Source organism: Anguilla rostrata, chromosome 15 (genome assembly GCF_018555375.3).
Source record: "Anguilla rostrata isolate EN2019 chromosome 15, ASM1855537v3, whole genome shotgun sequence".
Classification (NCBI taxonomy): Eukaryota; Metazoa; Chordata; class Actinopteri; order Anguilliformes; family Anguillidae; genus Anguilla; species Anguilla rostrata.
In genome coordinates this window covers 6,874,317-6,889,410 of record NC_057947.1, presented here as the reverse complement: position 1 = coordinate 6,889,410, position 15,094 = coordinate 6,874,317, and the positions used below count along the sequence as shown (strand labels likewise).

At 39.4% G+C, this 15,094-nt stretch overlaps 1 protein-coding gene across 3 annotated transcripts in view; it reads left to right on the top strand.

Moving 5' to 3' along the window:
* thsd7ba (thrombospondin, type I, domain containing 7Ba) overlaps nt 1-15,094 on the top strand; it is a 159,796-nt gene that overhangs the window by 29,219 nt on the left and 115,483 nt on the right. The gene's annotated exons all lie outside the window — the stretch shown is intronic.

Here is a 15,094-nt window from a genome sequence, read left to right as displayed (position 1 = left end):
GGCCCGTGGGGGCCCATTTAAAAATTATATCATGAGGCACCCTCCTCTACATTCAGCACCACCCCATCAGCCTATAAGGGGCTTACAGGGCACTGGAATTTCAACACCATCAAAAGCTTACGAAATAAAGTAGCCGGATGTGCCGCGATGTAGCCACGAGTGACATGTGCATGGCTGTTTTTAGGGCAATCTGGAAAAAAATGTAACCTTCTTTCTGAAATTCTCGTAGGTGTTTTGGGCCGCTCTGCTGATTGGGGGCCCGTTTCATTTGAAACTGTTGAAACTGCCAAGGCACGCCTCCGAGCATCGGCTCTGTTCAAATATTTGATTGTTTACTTGAATTTTTAATGTCCAAAATCAGCCTTTGGAATTCGGCAGTACACATCCATAGCCGTCCCTTTTCATTAAAAAACTGGTTGAAAGGACCATGTTTACAATGTAAATGAAATGTTGTTGAAGGGATATAATTACATTTTTTTAGCATTTTAGCATTTCCTATAGATGAGCATTTATTCGCTGATAACACTAGCAGGCCGCCTGTTGAATCTCATTGCATAATTCCCGACTTGGCTGATTACAGGGTGCACTGAAAAGCTATTCTGTTCTGACAGAACTCTGCGTGTATAGAATCAACACTAAATGTGCACCCATGGAAAACATAATGGCTGCTCTATAACCGCTTGGCCGTCTTTCCAGACTCTACTCATCCACTGACTGGAAGCACGGGGGCTCGGCGACCAATCGGGTTCCAGCCACGTGCACATGTCACAGTCGGTTATGTCGTGCGGCAGGGCTTCCGCCATGTGAAATGGCTTTTCTGAATAAGTGACGCTGGCCGTTGGGCGGGGGGCTAGGCGTGCTGCGCTGACGCACGAGGCAGGGCCAGACAATGGCGCGTTCCCCTGAACCCCGTCGTGATCACAGGCGTTCGGAGCGACGGCGCTTGTCTCAGGAAAGGCTTCTCTGGGGGTCGGCGCTGACAAATGAGGGGTATTTTCGGGTCCTCCGCCGCGTGCGACTGAGGACCTCGCTGCGGAAAAGATAACACACTTTCCGGAATCTTCACAGTGCGTTTCGGTGGCTTCCACTGTGTCTTTCCGTCTTAGATTTCCCTTGCCTGTAATTTGTTGTCGCGCACTTCTTGAACCAGAGAGCCCCTCTGCTTTTTATATCTTATTACAAGAGGAATATACCACTGCTAGGAGGTGGAATCAATATTTGTGTCCACGAGCCCAGAAATTTGATTTAATGCTGCTATCCTTCCGTTGAAAATGGTCACCACGCAGGCGGGGGCCCTGGGTGTAAATCTGAAGGGAGACGGGAGACATGCCGTCTGAAACAACAGGGTTATTTCCCTCCCACCGGAAGGTAATTTACTGCCCTCTCTCTCTGCTGAAAGCTCTTCGGGAGATTCCTCAGGCAGTATCACGACAACAGATTTTCCCATCATTAGGAAATGTGTATTCTGTAGGAATACTCTTGGAAATACTCTGAGATACTTAAAAAGAGATTCTTAAATGTACTTCTTACAAGTAATTTAACATTTGGAATTAATTCATTTGAAGGGTTTAATGTGTGGAAATTGGAAATAAGGAAATTGGTTTAAATAGGAAATATTAAAATATAGAAACAATGCTGAACTTATTTTTAACTAAGCCACTCCATTGGTAAAAGGTGAGTGCAAATTAACATAGGCAAGGTCCTGTTCTCAGCTTGGAGGCCCAGGCATTCCTTCAGCCAAACAGCTGTGAGTCTGCAGGGGGCTTCACCCTGCCAGGAGCTTCGCTCTGCCAGGAGCAGGGCGGGGTTTCAGTCTGCTGTTCACGTTGCTGTTGCATTACTTCCTCTCAGCAATGCTCCAGGTACCCATGGTCAGTGAGCGACGTTCTTCTCCAGCAGACGTCACAGGCGGTACAGTGGTAACCAAAGAAGCACAACAGTGATTTCTATCTACAAATACAAAAGAAAAGTTGCAAAAAATATTAATTTATCATGAAATTTTGATTGTGTGAAGTGATAGTCACAGTGACTTTGATTTCTGTTCTGGGTTAAGAAAGATTTAATAAATCAAACTTAATTGTTACATTAATTGCTCTAGGAACCAAAACAATGAACAGCTCCCCTGCATTCAGCTGAAAACACATCCATATGAAATTATCAAAAGGTGAGAAACAACAAAGTTTTTACAAGTGTAAACACAAAAAACACACACAGAGCTTACAGCTCTTTGATCATGTCTCTTCTCTACGGTGAGTCCCAGTGGTTGGATGAGCTCCCCTTTGCAATCGGAACAGCAGAGTCACTGCCCATCTTCCACCAGAGTGAAAAAAAGCGCTTATTTAAATTGTGCCTTGACACACCTAATGGCGATCATTTCCGTGGGTTTACTTGCTGTACCTATGCTACATTCCTCTTGCACCTAACTGTATTGCTGTAGGATATGTATTGACAACTACCACACCTTGTGACACTGACTGGGCATCAACATTGGTCACTGAATAGACCTATATGTATGTACTCATGTTAGTTCCAGTGGATATGAGTTTCTGCCTAATGCTTCAATTTAATGTAATGCATTCTGACTGGATGCTGGGGTGAGTTATCTTAGGATACAGTGGAGCACTATCAGGACCTACCATGAAAATCCCTTATTAACCTGGGAAGCTACAGTTGCTGAAAAGGTTTGCGCTGAAATCCCCTCAGTATTTATTTCTTAATGAGTATTTTTTATTAATGAGAAATCCTCATATGATTATAGCCAAAGGATCAAAGCTTGTGGTTGCATCATTTTTATGCGTTTAATATTGGTATTTCAGACAGACATTTTATGAAATGGTTATTGTTTTTCTAAACATTCCTGCATGGGACAGGATGATCTGTGGATATGGATTGGCTAAAATGGAGTGCAGCAGTATTTTAATGCCTTTGCATTATACCTCACACTGAAATAATACACTTTTAAAATTCAGTGGAGTTATTGCAATTCTGCTAACAGCAGTTATGAGCTGAGATTTCTTGGGGCCAAATTTTAATCCCACACAAATGCTGTGGGCATCAAAAAAAAACTAGAAATTTGAAATGATCATTTTAGCAACAGATGGCAATGATTCCACTTCCAGTCTCTGTTTTTTCCCAGTATCAAACTTGATGTTTAACCTTGAGGATACTCTTGTTCTTTCTCTGCTCAAATGTACCTGCATGGAAGCCATTCACCAGTGAGTTGAAACAAGACATTTCCCCATTAGTGGGATTTGTTTAGAATTGCGTGGGTTTTAATGGACGGAATGAATATGAAATGTTTATGACTATCCGCAGTATAGCCTGCCAAAATGAAATGCACAAACAAGGAGAAACATTCTTCTTGAAAGTGACTGTAAATCATTATCATTTTGCTCAATGTACGTTACAGATGTATTGTACCTGCCGAGGTACTGTTATAGGTAATATGGAAAGTCAATCATCAAATTAAAAGCTAATCTTTAAATCTATAGCTTTAATACTGATCCTGCAGCAAAGATGATTTGGCTGAATGGCTTTTGCTGTCTAGTAGTTTCTAATAGTGCAAGGGTGGTAAAATGATTCTGAATGGCTGATGATTAATCCTATAATAAAAAATTAAAAAAGAATACAACTGGAGTAAAATTGTATAGGCAAATTCTACTCGTATGGCTTTTTTGAATAAATTATCCTTCATTCTTTTTGTAGTAGGAGTGCAATGTTATATGCATATGTCTTTACAGAATCAAACTACCATCTCCTGCAATGCACCTCTTCCTCTTATGCCCTCAAGCATTCAAAAACCATGCATTGCAATCTGGGAAAATGAGGCGGTAGGGAAAAGAAGATAATCGTTCACTGTCTATCTTGTTTTAAAATTTAATGAAATATTGATGTCGTCGTTGCGATCTGAATGGCTTTAATGCATCCAGGACATCCGCATACATTCCAGGAGACCCCTCCTGGCATTTGCACTCGCTGCAGAGACCGTACAAAGGGGCCCGAACCCGTTCAAAGATGCGTATCTGTCCCGGCATGAAGGGCTATGCTAATGCACTTCTACTGAAATGGCTGATAAACCAGGTGCTTGAATAACCAGGCAATTGTGCACTTGTCCAAGGAACAGTTTCCTCACACAAACCGAGGGGGCTAGCACAGAGCAAATGTAAACGCTAACATCCGCAGCTGCACCCAATGTCATCAGCAGAAGAAATGCAGTGTGCAGGCTTGGCTGCAGTGCTCTGAGGAAGGGTGAGCAGGATATACAGTATGTCTTAAGGTTAAAGCCCGCACTCTAACGGTTGATTGATGGAGGCGAGTCAGGTACAGTGCAGGACCAGTCCCTGGACTCCAGCCCTTTGACAAGATTCTATTTCTCTTTGAAACACCACTAATTCACTGACTCAGGCAGAATTAGCCAGGTTTCTGTGAGATCTCTCATTGCGCGCGCGCACACACACACACACACACACACACACACAAACACTCTCCTACACCTGGTTTCTGTTTGTAGCTGTACACTTGAGATGTGGCAATGACGTACTTTGAGCCTTACTGCACAGTAACGCAAACCAGATGGTTCTTCTGCATCTTTATCTGTTTCTGTCCATAATATCTGTATCAAATTAAAAGTATTATTAAAGGGGGGGGGGGGGAAGTTAATTAACGTTATAAAATTCAGAGATCATGTTGTCGTCATGGATGATATTCAGAAAGACGTATGGTAATAATATTGAGATTTCAATGGGTCTCGTCTAAGTTAATTACAGCATTGACATCAATTACCAGCTCCGAAAGGTCAAACGAATTCATATCTTGACATTTAGATTGCAAGTATTGCTAATCTCTTAAAATACCAGGTAAAGGTATTGGCTGTTTTGTAGTGTCTGTCCCATATATGCTTATAAGGGGTGAATAATGGCTGCCTCGTATGCTAATTCACGGTTAAGCGGCATGGCCTGAAATACCTGCAGTGCTGCCAGCGCTCAATCATTCAGGCAGCTGTTCCGTGGCACAGTCTCCCCGCGCCGCTGGTCTCAGTGCACGCGCGAACGATGAACACCCTTTTGTGCAGCAGCCCAGCCGCGGGGTTCGCGTGCCGCTCGGGTTCGACGTGCCCGTGTCACGCCGCGCCGACCATGCATTCTGCAGAATACAAAATGCAAAAAACTGTTCCCACCTCCTTTAACACTGGACACCTTCCAGGCTGCAGCCAAGAAACATTTAACTGTAAATCTGTGGTCTTATCTGGTTGCATTAGAGATTACTTGGCTGTGAGTTCTACTTCAGTGTACTGTGTTTGTTATAAACTTGTTAATCAAGCACCTGATTGAATCAGGGATGCACTGCGTTGACTCAGCCATTGTTGTCCTGATTTCTCATTCCTGATACCTAAGTACCAAGCGAGTGAATTTATTTAAAAGCTCCTTTATTTTGGGCTTTATCGCAGAAACCCTCTGCTGGAGTTGTGTGTTCCTTTGAAGAAATGATGAAACATGAAAAATTGATTGAATTATGTATATTTTTTAAATACCAGCACGAGCACAGCAGCCTGGTCTCAGGTTGTTGCGGTCCAGCCAAAAAGGGTTATCATACTGTACACTGTAAGAGGAGCAGTTTGACTGATATGATGGTGTTGGGTATATGTTAACATTATCCAGCTGGCAAACTGGCTAACTGGTGTGATGTCACCAATGCTGCTAGAGCATACACAAAAACGCCTCCCTCTTGAGTGGCATCATGCTACTCAAATCCAATTTTTAATACTTTGATAATTAACTTAGATACTTTCAGACATTTATAATGCTGTACAAATCTGCTACATAATTAGTGGAGAGAAGTGAACAGCACAATATAGCCTAGAGTCATTGATTTGCGATGAGGTGAAAGAATTCCCTTCAAATACATTTTTAAAAAACAATTTCTATACTGTATGTAAAACAATTAATTAAAAATGTATTGTAGGTTTCCCAAGATCTGAGATTTTATTGGTAATAAAATGAAATTAATTTTCTAACCCTTTAATATTGGTTATGTTTTGTAATTATATTCTCCATAATGTGTGGGACAAAAACTTTTTTCTTTATTTTATTTGTAATCAAAAAATTCACGTGTGGTTAAAGTGCAGATTTCCAGCTTTTATTGTGTAAGCATCTGTGTTTTTTTTTTTTTTTAGCCCTGGAATTTCCAAATAAGGCTCTGGGGTGGAGCCAGCGCACCACCACGTACCTCCCCTCAATCACCACTCCCCTGTCCGTTTCTGGGCGGCTGCCACAATATACATATATATATATATATATATATATATATATATATATATATATATATACATATATATATATATATATATATATATATATATATATATATATATATATATATATATATATATGAAGGGCAGTAATATAAAGTGAGGCCAACCTTTGCTGAAATGCTAAACCATTTCAATAGAGCTTCATTGTTGTCATAATGTAACATGAACAATAAATCAATATAAATAAGTGCTTTTTGAGGGCCATTTTCATTCAGAGGAGAGCGTCCACTTTGCTATGCGGATCTGTGGCTGTTTTGCTATGACGCCAGCGTTGCATAGTCATCTTGTGTATTAAAAAGGGATTACAATGCATTTAAACCAAATTAAATAGGTGCAACAGGAGAAGGCCTACGGCTGTGCTCTGTGATTTATAATATTCTCCTAAGATCCTGCAATTCATTTTTGTCCCCTGAAGGCGATATGAGTCTCTGGTCTAAATCTCAAGAATCATCCAATCCAATTATGCTGAGACCTACATTGCAAGGGGCATTCAATAAAAATAAACTGCAATATTTTAAAAATGTTTTCACTGAAACATTTTTGTCATCCAGGATGCTCGTATTATGTCAAAAAAATGTAAATTTTTCCTCCCAGGTCAGAAAAAATGGTTAATGTTTTGCAAAATGCGATATCACATTGCCATGATTACAGTACAATAACTACAGGACAAATACTTTTTCAAAATGATATAATCTTCCTACTTTCTCAGTTATATATTTTTTTTGTGGTTACATTTGTGGTGTATTTTGTTTTTCATTTTATAAAATCAGTTAAGTGAAATTAAGCTATTGTTCCATGTTGGTGAAATACTGTAAACTATGATTTCAAATGATGCATCACATAATTTCAGTAAGTGACGTTTTAAATATTTAACTACCAATTTTTGCTACTACCAATTAGAGCTTCACATTGACAGTGACAAAATATTTTTGGATTGAAGAAGAATGCAACAGTAAATGCAATTATCATAAAATGTATCTTTTGACTTGTGGGCTTTAGGAAGTTAGCCTTCCTTTTTAATAATGACCATTAGCAGAAATGGAAGCTTTTAAATGCAATAGATAATCTGGATAATCAAAATGCGTCATCAGTGCAGCCAACACGCTAATGGTAACTACACGCTAGTTGTATGGCATCAATTAAGCATTTTTATATTAAATTCTAGTGAAATGTTATGAAGTTATGCTAAGGGCTGAAGTAGCAGTAATATATTCCAGCACACAATTGGGGGGATAGATCCCAGTTGTGTGCTTGAATGTAAAGGAGCAAAAATGAAAGTTACTAAATGTTCCACTAGGCCGAACGGCTAAAATGAGCAGGAGATGCACAAGTTGTGGCAAGTTCAGCTGTCTCACAATGATGCTGCTGTCATGTGTAGACCAACAAGCTACCTATAACCCACCAAACATTTCAATGTTGGTTAGAAGTCTAATCTCAACGTCAGTCACAAAGGTTATGATGGCGATTAGTGGGGCAGAAATGAAAGTTTTTTTGTGACATCAGTGACTTCTTGAGTACAAAACACTGATTTGTTGCAGGTATTAAAGTGGTCCCGTCATGACTTGATGTTTATCAGCCTTGCAGGCACGACGCAGGTCAACAAATTGTTTGGGGGAAACTAGCAGTATAAATATATGAATATATAATGCTGTAGTCAACACAATAGTGGCAGCAGGAACTGAACAAAGCAACGTATAGTGCCTCTCATATCTAACCTTGTGTTTAAAAGTCTCAACAAACCCTCAGCATGCACATTATCCTTTTTGGCAAAGAGCCAGGGGCAAACAAAAATACTGTATAATTAGGCTTAAATAATAATAATTTCATAAGGTGGTGTCTCTGTATGACTGAACATGAAAACTTTACTGGTCGCTTTAATATTGCTTTAATAGGCAAAAAATACTTCCTTATTACTGCTTTAGTATTTTATTTCATTCATTTTTTACCAATAATTCACTGTTAAATCTGTTAAGGCAGGGAAACTGTTCATAATATCAGTATTATTGTGCTGGTGTCCTTCCTTCCTGCAATGTTGGTAGCATCCATGTCTCCAGGGAGATTGCAAATGGACCAAGAAAAATGAAAAATCACCTGAAAATGTTGAAAGATGAAAATATATTCATTGGGCTCGCGAATGCTGTTTTGTTCAATGGCTGTGGCTCAACAAAAAAAAGCTTATGTTTCATAATTCTTTCATTATAATGTTGGTCCTGACTCAGGACTCCTGAGTCATAAAATGCGCTCTCCCGTAAAAGCTGGCCAGAGAAATTAGAGGGGGCTCATTTGTATGCAAGCCCCAGACGTCATTAGCTGGAAGACTAGTACGGGACATTTTAAGTCACAGGATTGGATTCCGTCTTCGCTTATTTTTGGAAAGTGAAAAGTGTTCTGTTTCATTTCGCTTGTGTTGCACTGTAGAGAGGCGGTCTGAATGGGAGGCCCATGTGTTCCAGTGGCAGCCTGGGTGGAGCGAAGTGCTGATATGGCTCGTTTAATATGGCGTTGTTACGGCCCAGTGTGGACAGCTGCACTGAAGCCATTTTGTCTCAGGGAAAACTACATGTGTTAATTCTTGTTTTGTTGGTGAGGATGTTCATTTCACAAGTCAGGTTTCCTGAAATCTAGCACTCTAGCAAGGCGTTTTGTTCTCCATGCTGGAATATGCCTCAAACGCAACACTGCAGCAATGAGAAATACAAAATGCTATAAGTCTGTCATCCGACTTATAGTTAGTGTAATATGGGAATTTAAGTTTGTCTACACACCAACGATGCAATGTGTGTACATGACTCACTATTGCAAATGGACGTGAATAGCAAATCTGAATAGCAAAGAACAGGAAATAATTTCCTTCATGCATGATGTGCTATGCCAGTCAGCAATAGCTTATTAAATATAACAACCACAGTGTCTCTTGGTGCCCATCCCATTTATGATAATAAACTTCAAATTGAGTAAACTTACAATAATATTGAATTTCACCAGTTGAACTGGATGTATTTCATTAAAACAATGTTAAAAATGGCATTTATCTTATGTTCCCATCTCTGCAAAATTGCATGTCCAGATAGTTTACCTGACTGACATTTTAAACAGCATAGTATGGGTTGTAAATGCTGCAACTGATATATTTTGACACCACAATATACCGGGAGACTGTGAAAAAGAAATAGTAATGCATGTGAATGTTTACTTGTGAAGGGACAAATGGCTTCGCAGGTGTTTCTGATTAGTCAAATATGATCAATTGCTTCTTTAGTGCAATTATGAGAGCTTTCAGTATCTAGTCTTAATTTTAGGCGTACGATTGCTTTGGAGTCTGTTATATGGAGTTTGTCAGCGTGGGGACCAGAGTTGTGCCAAGTCAAGGAAGTCATTATGAGGCTGAGAAATATGGGAAAAAAACAAACAAAAAAACAGTGAGAGACATAGGCTTAGGCATGCAAAATGAGCCATTATCTCATTGTGTAGATATGAACTCAGGTCATTTATGATCATAAATATCGCCCTTGCATAACTCATGATAGGGCCATAGTGTCTGCTGGTATTTGGGGTGTTCTCGGCACAAGTGTTTCATTTAAGTCATTGATTGGCTGAGGAATCCCCACACCTTGTTCTCAAGGCCTTAATCGGCAGCCATTGAAAGGAAAACACCATCATACAGACGTGATATATTTTCCAGAATCACATTGTGCCGTTCAGAACTGAAGTGTATGACACCTGCTTCCATTCTGAGCCAAATGAACACGAGGCAAAAGCCACACACCTCTGTTTAGAAGTGTGTAAGGCAGTCTGGGCATGCACCTGGTCTCAGTTACTGTATATTGACCCTTCGTCAACACTTAACATTCTGGACCAATGTGGTGTTTGAGGTAATTGATTCAATTTGACATTGTTTTGGGGATGGAACAGAACCTCAGTCATTATATTTCCTAAGGCTTTATAGTTTTGAAATGTCTCCCCCACACCCCCATGCCCCCACCCCCATTTCCTTATTGGCTGTGTCCAAAGAGTATATAGCATTACGTTATGCTCCACAAACAGGTGTTTTTTTTTAACCATGAAGGAATTCCGTAAGGATTATGATCTGGTGCACATATCAGCATTATATCACTGTGCTTTATTTGTGAATGTAGAGTAGCACGACTGTACAATTATGCCCATGGTCAAAGTCACTTGCCATTCTAATGTTTGGTCAAACAAAGAATAAAACCTCTTCACCATGTCTGCATGCTCTATACTGTATTTATTTGTAGTCACATGATTCACTGTTGGGAGGAGCAGGCTATTTGGACTGACCATATTGTGGTGTGACTTAAGTTGTATAGTATATAGACTACGTGTTTGGTCTGTTCGTAATTTCTGGATGGGTAACATAAAATAATGCGATCTTTAATTAAACTGAAGTCATCTTGGGTAATATTAGTTTATTACTTACATTTTTTTTCTCATTGAACTGCATTGATCAAACCACTTTTGCAATGCATCGAACTGTGCCGAGTCACCTCAATAAAGCAAACTTTGATTGTTACAACAGTAAAAGTAGCAAAAAATTAATAAATAAAGTAACCTTTACAGTTAAACTTACTGTTTCGGCTCCACAAAGCTACTGTACTAATTCCCTGTGTCTGCCACAACCTGGTTGTCCAAACCAAGTATGTCCCTCACGAATATAAAAATGCTGCTTACTTTATTTAAACTACCAAAGAGGTTCCAGGTTATTAAACTGAGGATCTGCAACTGAACAAGCAGATAATTGCATTGGTACCCAGAGCAAATCTTGACCAAACTGATGAAGTGTGCTTTATATTAATTAATAAGCAAGCTGTGGCTGACTGCAGTTGTTTTGGGGCAATTTTCTTATAACAACTGTGCACAAAATTTAGTTTGTTAGGAAAACTAATTAAACTTTCCAAAGTAGAATCTCTTTATAATTTCCTAGAAATCAATTTGTTGCAGAGAAAACTAACTGTTTTAATTCATCAGTATCTAAACGGCCTTCTGCTTCAGCTTTGCCTCTTAAAATTTGCTCTGTCTAAAGACATTTACTTTATAATTAATCAGGGCAATTTGGAAATCTTTACAGCAAAGCATACGTTCAAAGGCAAACTAACGGTATCTGCCAATTTACTTCGCTCGCATCTGGAGTTCCACTGACATGGACAAAGCTTGAGATTAAACGTTAAACTTCAAGGATCGCGTTTGACCAGACTGCTTCGTTTTTTTGGACTCCTGGAGTTAACGAATGCGCGTAACTTCGCGGCGCGTGCCGGCGTTTTAATTAGGCGCATACGTGCTCGATGGAGTCTGTGACACCTCCAGGTGGTAGAGCCGGTTTATAGGTGAAAACGGGTGACTATTTCAGGCAGTCACATGCAAAATATCGGCATTATTTTTTTTCCAGGGCAAAGCAGTTAAAAAAAAGGAAAAATATTTCTGAGTGGTATGTCCTCCCTCTGCCCCTGGCCCTGCGTATTTAACTATATATCTGTGCACCTACTTTTCAATAAACAAACAAACAAACAAATAAATAAATAAATAAAAATGAACATTATCACGTAACTGTGTACTTTTTGGCTGGACCGCAACAGCGGGCCCAGCCGTACGAACGCGAATGTCTGTGACTGAGTTACACCACTGTTCGGCCAAGTTATGAAGTTACACCATTGGTCGGACAGTCCAGCCATATACTAGGTTTTGACCTGGTCTTGTTTAGGGATATCCGCAAACCAGGAATTTATTGTGCTTTCGCAGTCCGATACAGCTGTCTTAATCACTGTATCTCCTGCAGTCATAGTATGCCAGAATGTAAATAACTGCACAGGTTCTATTTACCCAAAAGATGCTTAGCTCTGGATTCTTCACACTGAACATTCTCCCTAGGATTGAAGCCAAAATCGCACCTCAAACGCTTCCAACACAACCTAACTGTGCATGACTAATAATAGCTCACAAACCCCTCACAAGCCCCTGTTGTTTATTTTTAGCATACTACAAATCCAGTTTAAAAAAAAATAATAAAAATAATTTTTGCTAGGCCTACATGTGATTAAATTGAAGTCATTACAATACAAACCATTTGGAATTAGTTAATGAGGAATGCAGCACTAGGTAGTGCAACATTTGTGCCACTTTATCTTGCTTAATGTTTATTTTATAGGGACAAATACGTTTAATCACAGATCATTGTAATTAAAATCCAATTCAGTGTATCGCAGCATTCATTACATTACATTATAGGCATTCATATCATATGCTAATTTTCCGAAGCTTGCCCCTAGCTTGGCTTTGAACACACACACACATACAATGCAAAATAGAAATCATCACAAAATACATAAAACACAAACACTACTGTATATACTATTTATACACTTTTACGTAGCCTATAAGGACCTTTCAAATCTCGGGAATATGCTGCATAAGCTTCTTTCTGGCAGTGCTGTCATCCATGTAATAAAGACCACGGACACTGCATTCACATATAGAACTTTCCATTGTTCCCAGAAAAGCTAATTTCTAAATCAAAATTAGACCAGAACAGATGTGATATCCGTGCTCATCATCAGTCATTAATATATTATCTCCAGCAGTCATATTTGCTTCCAGCATGTGATTGTCAAAGACTCTACTGTAAAATGTTGCAGTACAATTAACCAATATTGCATCATCAGATTAAATGATGAAATCCAAAGATTATTGGAAAGGCTCTCTAAATCCTCCTAATGTTCATAGCTTAAAGAGCCCGGCGTTTTTTAATTGGCGAAAGAAGACAAGGCTGCGTCCGTGTAAATGCAAATGATTCCGTTTCATTCCTTGGGATAGACGGGAGCCACATCTCGCAGATTGATCTGGCTTGAGGGGGGGGGGGAGGCAGGGGGGCGGGAAACCCCACTTCAGACAGCTATGAAATGTTATTTCTCTCGGTGATGACTTGGAAATGCGAAAACCCCAGTAGCGTTAAGCGGAGCCATTTGAGACATAATGGCGGGGAACGGCGGTACACTTCAAAGCCCAGGGAAACGGCGCGGGGTCGGGGAGAGATCTGAGCCCGCCGGAGCGTGGTCGGGAAAGTCAATATGCGAGGAGAGCGCGGGAGCGCGGCGGTCACAGGGCCGAGGGAAGGGGAGGCGAGTGTTAATAGAATCTGGGATTCGGGTGGAATGGAGTCTCCGGAGAGAGCTTTCTCGCGGAGTTGACAGGTAATAACTTTCGGTCTACTTGGGAGAGAGATGGGCTCCGCAGATTTTGACAGTGTTTCTGAAACGGATTCGGCCGCTGACAGAGATGGACCTTGCCATAATGACTGTACGCCATAGTTCTCGGTTGTTCATTATTGTTTAAATTAATGACAGTTTTCCTGTTTGGATGATACTGGTCATAAGTGTTCAAATGATCAAATGCATGCCAATGATTCATAAGAGTAACATTGAAGAGTGAAGTAACTTGACTAACCAACATTCTGGGTTCGACTGTCTCTCAGAACACACTGATTTAATTCTGTTTTAGCAAAGCTTACAATATTAGTACAGTTCATTAATAATGGTGAGGAAATGTGGTCATATATATATTTATGTATTTAAATGTATGCTATTTTAAATGGCCTTCTCATTTTTCATTTTATATGAATAATTTGTAGTCTGTGCATTGGCATCAATGGAAAGATCCATTGAGCTCCTATTTCATACCCTGACTGATAATTTTGCCCCGTTTTGCAAAAGTTTTTTTTTAAATTATTTTTTTTTTTTTACACAAAGCTTTGATGCACATGGGTAAAAATTGCTGACGTGTTTATTTTACCAGGATCATAACGAACTTCAGCATTGCCATTCAGGATAAGCAATCTGCATAATTGTATTATTTTTTAAGTGAGCAGATACAAGAAGCTTACTGCAGAGGTTTGCAAAAATGTATCCCTAAATGTGTCATTCATGCCTACAGTTTTACTGTGATCGCCATGGTTATACTGTAATACAAAAATTAAGTACCCACAGATTATTTTCATGGTAAAATTAGTCAGCAGATTCATCTACTGTATTTATACTTTAAGAGATTATTGACCTTTTTATCTTTATATTTAAAATCAGAAATGTTTTTGAATGCATACTACATAGTAATATTTCTAATTTTATAAATAGTTTACATTATATTTTCTATAGATTGGGCCAATGCATAGGCTAAACTTTCATTCAAAACTAAATCATTACAGTTTTCACACTTGTCTTTGGAGACGTGTTCTGTTTGGGCCGCTACCTGGACTGGGTGGACCAAGGCCCAAGTTCACATTACCCACAGAGAGCTTTGGATACAGTTTGTAGCTGATAAGTGTACAAACCATGGTATAACAGGAATAATTACCATTGTTAAACCAGTTACAAAATCTTACACCTACAACCAAGAGTTCATACCATAGATTTTTTATGGTAAAACCATATGTATACAAGCATGAAATAGCTATAGTTACTGTGGTGTGATCATATGCATCCTAGTGTCCAAACTGAAGAATGATAACCATATTATGTATTTGAGTATGAAAGGTTAGAAATCTTATACTTACTCAATTTCATTCAAACCGCCAGTATTGGTAGAACTGTAAAAAGGTTCATGTGAGAGGATTTTGTAAGAATAGCGTTGAACAGTATGAAACATGTAACTTTCCTGCTTTATGTTTGAGATCTCATTCTGAAATGATTCAAGGCCAACACACTGTCACACTGACAAAGTAGTGATTATTCAAGGTTTTATTGCTGAACTAATACTTACAGATACAGTTTGAGGTCAAGT